Genomic DNA, 9,632 nt, shown 5'->3' on the forward strand with positions numbered 1-9,632 from the left:
AGAAACATTACAACACTGTCCCAAAGTTCAATGAAGCGATGCAGGTAATTATCCTTAGAGATTGTCACCTGATGTATGAACTTTAAAGCAATAACATAATATTTAATTCATACAAGACTTTCCAAAACCAACTTGATACTTTATTCATCAATGATAAATTGTTATCAAAGTGTCAGATGAATCTCTTTTTTTCCTTTCTTGTCATGACAGAACTTTTGCTATAGAAGATGTATTGTATATGTATGTTTTTGTTTTAGAAATCTTAAAGAGTTACAGTCAGAAATAGAAAATTCTAGAAACAGAGTAGTTGTGAGCCTCTTCATTGAGCCAATAACTCCTCTTGATTCCTAAATTTTTAGGAACTTTATCATGGCCCCAGGTTAGAAAACATTGTTGAAGGGTACAAGGATTGGATATTTGTAATTGTGTGTCTGTGTGTGCATGTGCATGTATGTGAGATTGCTTCTTTTTCTTTAAGAGACAGCCTTTTTCAAGGACTCCAAGTATAGTGGGACTAATTGAAGGATTTACCCTCAGGCTGGAGACTGGCCCACATGTTTGCAAAAGAGTCAACCTTGCTAGAGGCACCCCAGAGTCAGGTGGCAATGTTAAACTTGTCTATGGATTAAGTCTAAAACTGAAAACATGGACAATACTCCTATGAGCTTCCACACAATTTTCATCCACCAAAATTCACTCACAAGGCTTTGACTGAGCTGAGGCTATGTTAGAAGATGCTTACCCTAGATGCTACACATTGGAAGTGAATCCCAAACTACATACTTACAAAGTGAACTTATAAATCATACAATCATGGCTACACCCAGAATGTGTCTTGATAATAAATACTTTTTTCATTATATACTTGAAAAGGAGTGACTCATAAGGGAAAGGGGAAGAGCTTTTGAATTTTGGAGACTTTCTAAAACTGGGAATTTCTGCAGATTGATGCCTATACGAAAATAAGAGTAGGGAAAAAATTCTGGTGGGTTGCAGTTATGGAAATTAGGCAAAAATCATTTAGTGTGAGATCTGAGAGTAAGACAGTTGGTAGTGTGCCAAATGGTTGAAGAGATGGGCTAGGATCATTTTCATTGCTTAGCTCCAGGTTTGCCTGAAGAGAAACCGATGACCAAAGGCATTCCAGTCATTCACATCATTTTATATATACATACATGCATACATACATACATACATACATACATACATACATACATACATACATACATACGTATGCACACACACACACACACACATATATATATTATGGCTGCCCCCTTGTTATCGAGTATGGCCATTGCATGAAGCTTAACTGTTATTGGTGCTGTGGTCGAATGTGACTTTTTAGCCCAGCTAAAGATCTACAATGTCTTGTACAAAATTGGCAACTAAAACCTTTACTGGTAATAGTCAGCTGTAGTTGTAACTGGGCTTCATGTACCTTTGCATATATATATATACTTAAACGACATGCAAAGGTATATATATATATATACACACATAAGATACAGATCAGGAAATAATTTTATTCTCAAATGCCGGATAATGCTAATAATATCGCATGATCAGGATAAACTATCCATATTTTGCAGAAAAATCTGTTGGAGGCCAGCCATGAGACTCAAACTCACATCCCTGTGATTACATATCAAGTGCTTTACTATTAAGCTAAACTGCTTGAATGACAAATTCTTTTGTAAATTTAGGATATATAAATCTAGCTTTATAAGACATTATCATATGTTAAATTCAACTTACATTGAAAGTCAACAACAAAGTTTGCTTTAGAAGCATTGAGATGTATTGAAAGATATATTACCCAATGTGTTCATTATCTAAAACAATGATTTGAGAAATATTTGGTTGCTATTTGTATCAACCAAATTTCCTGCCTAAGTTAAGCAACTACAAAGAGATTCCTTTGCTAGCTTAAGTTGGCCAGGGAGAGATGAGATGCCGATTATGAATTAGAAGAGCAGAGGTTGTTGTAAAAGCATTTAAAAAGAGAGAAGGAAGAGTTTATCTGTGATCAGCAGTTGTTTATCCAGTAAAGTGTTAATGAGGGATGTTTGTGTGTGTAATAGTAGTGCCTTCCCATTTATGTGAGCAGAATTGAACAATATTCTGATATGTTTTAATATAATATATATATATATATATATATATATATATAAGTATATGAAAGAATGGAATTAGGAATATGCAGCCTTCGAAGCATATGTCGAGAATAAAGGATATTTGTTAACTAGTTGTTCAACTTCATTCTTTCATATACTTATAATTTTAAAATAAACATACAAATTTCCGCACGAAGACACGTAGTCTATGCCCTAGGGACGTAGCTTCAACCGTGTTCTTTCTGATGTGAATTTGCTACCCAGGTATCGGTTAGCTTTCGAATTATCCTTTATAAGATAATTCATTCAATTACTCAAATATATATATATATATATATATATATATATATACTCTTGGACATAATGATGTGGTTGTAAGATTTGAACATATGATCATGTGGCCATAAAGCTAGCACCTTGACTTCACAACCACTATACTTCCTTTTTGTTAATGAAATAAATTGTAAAAATATAATAAGGCAACATTTAAATTATCCATATTTCCATATCCTAACCCTAACCTGTCTCTTTCAATAATATTGAATTTCATTAATTACACTTAACAACAGAAGTTTTAAGCCACATTCTTCCTGTTCATGAAAATTACACTGTTAAAATCTTGACAATGCTAAGCTTCACACTTCTTGGATGATGCTATTGAAGCTGCATCCTGAAATAAGGTTTCTCTTTTGACCCTAAAAATACTTCGCTTCTGATCAGTTACTTATTTCTTTCAACCTACATTAGAGTGCTATTCACATATTTGACAAATTGGTGTTGCTGCTATAATATTCAGTACTGCATTAAGAAAAATCCATATTGCTGTTTCACAAAAGTTCATCAATAACCTTCTAATTCACAAACCAGCTGTTCCTTCTCTTTACCTCTTTCACTACCACTACAATACCTTCTAATCTTCTAAACAAGCAAGCTGTGTTTCATCTCAGTTGAATCCCATTCAATGCATTTACCTGTACTCTTTACATTATCCTAATTGTGTTTCATCCTAAAGTCCTGTACTAAACTTTTTTCCAACCATTCCTCCTCAGAGCTGCAACCTTCTGGAATTCCCTCCCTGTTGACATTTTTCCTACTGAAGTTTAAACCGAATATCAGTATGAGTCTAGAAGGACTTAAAGTGATTCACACGTCATAGAGACTTTTGCTTCTTTCTTGGTTAATCAATAAGAGGGAAAACAGGCATGGCTGCAACCATGTAGTTTCAGGCTCAATTTCACAGCAGAAAACCTCAAACAAATACCTTCTACTATTGCACTGATTCAGCCAAAGCCTAGGAAGGAAGTTTTATAGATGGAAATTGAATGGAAACCTATCAGAGCTTTGTGTGTGTGTGTGTGTGTGTGTACACTATGTGATCAAAAGTATCCAGACACCCCACAAAACATGTTTATCATAGAAGGTGACACAGTAGATTACAGAGGGCATCACAGTATTTCCATTTATCATACAGAACACATGGTCAGCAATCTCAGTAGTCAGCAGACAGTGCTAGGCAACAGAATGGGATGCTCTGCAGAACTAACAGACTTTTGACATGGTTAGAAGGTCAGGTGCCACTTGTCTAATAAGCCTGTGCACAAGATTTCTACCCTTCTGAACATCCCTAGGTTCATTGTTTCTGATGTAATAGTGAAGTGGAAAGATGAAGAGCTGACCTCCCATGTTAAGACAGCTAAGTGTTGAAGAGGGTTGTACAACATAATCGTCTATCACCTCTCACCACTATCACACAGGAATTCCAAATTGCATCAGGATCTACTCCAAGCACCATGATTGTTCAGCACAAGGTGTGCAAAGTTGGTTTCCATGGAAGAACAGCTGCCCATAAGCCACATATCACACAGACAAATGCCCAATGCCACCTTGTAAGAGCATTGAAACTGGACTATAGAACAGTGGAAAACCATTGTGTAGAGTGAGGAATCACAATGTGGCAATCCAATAGTAGTGTGTGGGTGTGGTGAATGCCCGGTGAACGATATGCACAAACCTGTATGGTGCTGACTGTGAAATTTGGCGATGGTGGGGTCGTGTTTCTCCTAGTAAGGGCTTAGTCCCCTTGTTACTTTATATGGCACTGTCACAGTGCAAGCTTACAGTGACATTTTAACCACTCTCATGTTGCCTACCATCGAAGACCAGTTCAGGTATGACCTTTGTGTTTTCCAACATGACCAAGTACCCATCCATTCTGCAAGGGTTGTAGGGGAGTGGTTTGACTACAACAGTGTCCCACTAATGGACTGGCCTGTGCTGAGTCTTGATTTAAATCCCATTGAACAACTCTGAGATGTTTTGAAATGCTGACTTCATGCTAGACCACACTAACCCACACCAATACCTTCGCTCATTTCAGTGCTCCATGAAGAATGGGCTGCCATTCCCCAGGAAACTTTCTGCCGCCTAATTGAAAGTATGCCTGTGAGAGTGGAGGCTGTCATCAAAGCTAAGACTGGGCCAACACCATATTGGCTGCCAGTGTTCCTGATGGAGGATGGTCCAAATTTGTACTTCATTATCAGGTGTCTGGATACTTTTGATCACATAGTGTATGTGCGTATGTATCATCACCGTCTTCGTTTTCGCACTGTGTTATCCATCTATGCCTGAATTGGCTGTATTTCCTCCAGCACTACTGATAACCACTTCTTGCTGTCCTTTATCATCATCCTGAGGTTTGGCATCCTAATATCTGAACTTTATTACTTCTTCCCATGTCTTCTAAATCTTTTATGTATTCCTTCCTCTAGAATTTTTTAGTAAGTCTTTACCTAACTGTCTTTCTCAATATGTATCACACCTTTACCAACTCACTTTTGTTCCTTTCATACTGAGTTTTTCTCTCATCACATCTGTACTCCATTGTTCATGCACTCTAATATTAGACATCCAGTGGAACATGCTCACCTCATTTCTATCCTGCCTTCACATATCTTCCACAGTCAATGACCATTTTTACTACCATACAAAATTTCACTTCATATGCAAGCATTATTCAATCTGCTCTTTAACTTGAAGAGAGAAACCTTTTACTGCCATAAGAAATAATAGCTTTCTGAACATTTTCTATCCTGTTCTTATTCTGTCTGTTAAGCTTTTGAAACACTTTTCTCTATAGCAAATTAGTTTTGCTAGGTAACAGAAGCTACCAATTCTAAGGAGCCTTTCAAGCATTTGAAAGAATTTAGTCATAGATGTTCTTGCTGCTAAATACTCTTGTGTATCTGCTATTCTCAAATTTCTTTACTCTGTTAGGAAGTCATTCATCAATATTTGTGTAAAAGCTCTCAAAAACCATAATTTCTTGTTATTCTTCTTAGCAACCACCAGACAACAGAGTGGCACCTTGTCAAAGACCTCCAGATCAAGAAAGCTAGTGAGTTACTTTTAACAAAGAACTTTTCCTATAGTTGTAGCTGCCTCACCAGCAGGAGAGCATCAGTCATATTCTTTCAAGACACAAACCCAAACTGCAGCTCATCTAAGCTTTTTATTTAATTCTTTCTGTGATTTTCACAATTTGGTCCATCTGTTTGATGCTTTTACAGTTGCTTCTTTCCAAAGCATATCGTTTACCTTTGTAGCAGCCTGTGACGTTTTCTCATAGCAGAACACTGGCAAACCTCATAAATTTCAGCTTTTCTTTCTGTTACATATACATAATTTTCTACATACTCTTCTATGCTTGATAGTGCTACCTGCTCCCTTTCTTCTGATCTTTCCAGGACTGTCTCTTAGTTTTTATGGCCTTATCTACCATATCATTCCATCACCATGTCACTTTTCTTCTTGCTAGAACTGGTTTCCTTCTATAGAACTACTGTATGGCTCACAAATTCCTGATTATTCTTTATGTCATAAGTTTCTATCCTCTTCTTATCATCATATGCATCAACTAGTATTTCTTTGTACCTATGTCTTACCAAGGGATTGTTTAATGTCCATATCTTCCTTCTCCAGATTGTCCAAAGTGTCACTGAGTTTGACTTGCTCTTATTTTGAAGTTTGCTGATCCCTAATTCATGTTAAGTGACAGATTCTGGGTTAGACTTAATATTCACAACTAATTACTTATTTACTGTGAGTATAAAATCTAACTGGGTTGTGTGTTTGCCTAATTGTTAGGTAACTGCATGGTTGGTCAGCTAACTTCATGAGATCACTATTGCAAATGATTAGTCCATTTACATCACAAAACTCAAATCTCCAAGAGCTTTGATTCTTCTTTATTCAATGTACTACATTAGATCAGATTTCATAGTGTTGCACAGTATAATCATTAAGGCACTAATAATGAGGTGGCTATCATTTGTTAGTGAAGCTGTCTGCAAGAGGATTTCATGAAAATGTCCTTTTCCTCATCTACCTGTCCTGATTGGAATGCATATGCACAGATCACTAACAGATTGGAAAACTGGGTACAGTATTAAATCCTGATGTATCTAAGTTTAATTATTGTGTCTCATATTCTGACTACAAGCAATCAAAAATATCTTGTGATATTTGATTTTGACTCAATTGTATCCCTCTACACCAAGGTCAACTTTGCCACTCCTTCTCATGAGATTTATAGAATAAGTATCTAAGAATTGACTCAATTAATTAGAATACCTTGAAGATAATGCTCTAAAGACTGAAAGCTGTAAAATAAAATTGAAAAATGTAATAATGCTTGCTTTAGTTTACTCAAATCAGGTAAAATCATGATCTACTTTTGAAACATGTTGAAAAATAATAAAAGCTGACAGAATTTGAACTCAAAACAAAAAGAGATGAGACTAAATGTTGGTAGATATTTTGTCCAATGCTGTACATATTTTGCCAATCTATCACTATTCCCATCTCCAAATTGATACTAAGTTGGCAGAAACAGTGGAACTGGTAGTTGCTTTGCTTTTTATTTTACCAAGGCTGATAAAATAAGTACCAGTATTATGCTTGGGATCTTTACCTTTCATTCTATTTCTCACCTACAAAAAAATTGGCCTTTTGCAGAGTAACCTCTCTCCACCACCTAGAAATCAATAATGATAAGTGTTAAAAAAGATAACAATAGAAGTAACACCAAAATTGGAAGATGATGATGAAATTATTGATGCAGATGCTATTGATGAATCCAGTGCACTGGCAGCAACCATAACAAAATTATCCTCTATTTTATGTACTACAAAGAAACGAAAAATAAAAAATAAGGTGTTACCATGGTAACTAGGTTCTAAGAATGGAATAGATTGCAGTAGTGTGGAGGAGTGGAAGAAGAGAGAAGAGGAGAGATGAGCTATGAAGGCATTAGGTCATTCAGTCAGGTAAACAGATGCATGCAGGCTGTTCCAAGCAGTAGCTCTGTAGGAAGATGGTGAAGTTGGCAGTGCAGCAAGATAGAAATTAAATGTATAAAAAAACAGAAGGAAAAAGAGGAGGAAGCTTGCAGGTATATTTTAAGGCAGTGTATGCAGCACAGGAAGAAGTAGTCAGTCAGTCAGTGTTGTTTATGTTACTCAGTAATCTTGGTCAGAGTCGCAGATAGTTGAGTCATTAAGGTGTCAGGCTAACAATCAAAGAGTTGGCACTTCATATCCTCACCAGCATTGTGATATGTTCTTAACAGAGTCAATTAGCTCTCAACAGTTCAAGCTCACATACCTGTTGCATAAATAAAGCAAGAAGAGATACAACCCAGAATTGTAAGCTGCAGTAGCACTGTATAATTGACAAATAGTTTATTAGATTACTGAACTGATTTCAATTCCTGCTGAGTGATTAATTTTCGCAGTTATATTATGGTGTCTCTATGACCCAATAGATTATGGGACTAACTCTCCAAACAAATCAGTTTGATTTGAACAGGTTTAATCCATTTTTAATCATATTTCTGTTAAAATAGTCTGGTTTTGTCTAAATTAATTTTGGAGATAATGAAACACTTAGTAAATAACTCATTCATTAAAGTGGGGTTTGAAACATAAATTAACATGGAATTTTGATGGAAAGTTTTTATTTAGGTTACTTTCAAACAGAAAGTTTGTATTATGGAACCAGAGGTGATCCTGGATGTGTTGGTATCAAAAGGATTAAAACACAGATGTAGGCAATCAAATGTGATAAATTTTCATATCCTTGACGTTACAAATATACATTTCCTATATTGTTACAGTCACAAACATTTAATGGAGGGGCTAAATTAAACTGAATTGATCATCATTTTATTAGTTGTAGTAGGATGAAAGGCAAATATCGACCCTAGTAGGAAATGAACTTAGATGACAGAAAGATATAACTACATACTATAAAATATGCAGTTAGCTCTACAGCCTTTCTGATACTCCACAATTTTTTTCTTGTTACTTAATATAAAACGTCTGTTGAAATGAGTCAGAATAACTATTCTAGCAGAGGTTGTCTTTTATGTATTAAAAGAACAAACTATTTTAAGATTAAGGGCTTAAGATGTTAAAATGTCTATTTTAAAAATGGTGGTGAGTTTGTTGAGAGATTTGGTTGTTATATTAAATGTATGTCACTTTACTGTTCTTCAGGGGATGAAAATCTTTTTAGCAATGCTTTTATTAATTTGTATTATATCCATGACCAAGATACTTAATTGTTCACTAAGTTCACTGACTTAAACAGTAACAGTTATTATAAAATTGATTAGTGTTTTACCCTTCTGGAAACAAGCTCAGAAGGATAGATGCACATAGAGTAATCAACCAACTCCTGTAAAAACATACTGTGCAAAGGATGTCAATGACACAAAAAGCTACATCCGAAATTTTTATACACAAAGAAGCAGAGAGATTTCAATTTCTAATGAGTTATTTCACATTAATTTTACAAAGACATGTAGCTCACACTTCCTATTTCTCCTTTCCTGAAGTATCAGGTCTTTTTTTTGGCAGAACCATTAGCATGCCAGATAAAATGCTTAGTGGCATTTCTTCCAGCTTTTTCTGAGTTCAAATGCTGCTAAGCTCAACTTCACTCTTCATCCTTTCATTGTTGGTAAAATAAGTAGTGTTTGAGAAGTGGGGTTAATGTAATCAACTTAACTTCTCCCTTAAAATTGCTGGCCCTATGCCAAAATCTGAAATCATTATTATTATTATTATTAAGATGGCAAGCTGACATAAATGTTAGCAAGGTAGACAAAATACTTTGAAGCATTTTTCCTGGCTTTACATTCTACTAAGATTGACTTTACCGTTCATCCTTTCAGGGTTCATAAAAGTACCAGCTGAGCACTGGGGTTGATGTAATGGACTAGCCCCTTTCCTTGAAAATTTCAAGCCTTGTGTCTACAGTAGAAAGAATTATAATAAAGGTGATGAGGTCATAGAATTATTAATCAGTCAAACAAAATCCTCAGCAGCTTTTCTTCCAGCTCTTTATGTTCGGGGTTCAAATTCTGCCCAGTCAACTTTGCCTTTCATCCTTTTGGGATCAATAAAATTAAAATGAAATACCAGTTGAACATAGTGTAACTAGAAGAGAAGG

The sequence above is a fragment of the Octopus sinensis genome, linkage group LG3 (genome assembly GCF_006345805.1).
Source record: "Octopus sinensis linkage group LG3, ASM634580v1, whole genome shotgun sequence".
Classification (NCBI taxonomy): Eukaryota; Metazoa; Mollusca; class Cephalopoda; order Octopoda; family Octopodidae; genus Octopus; species Octopus sinensis.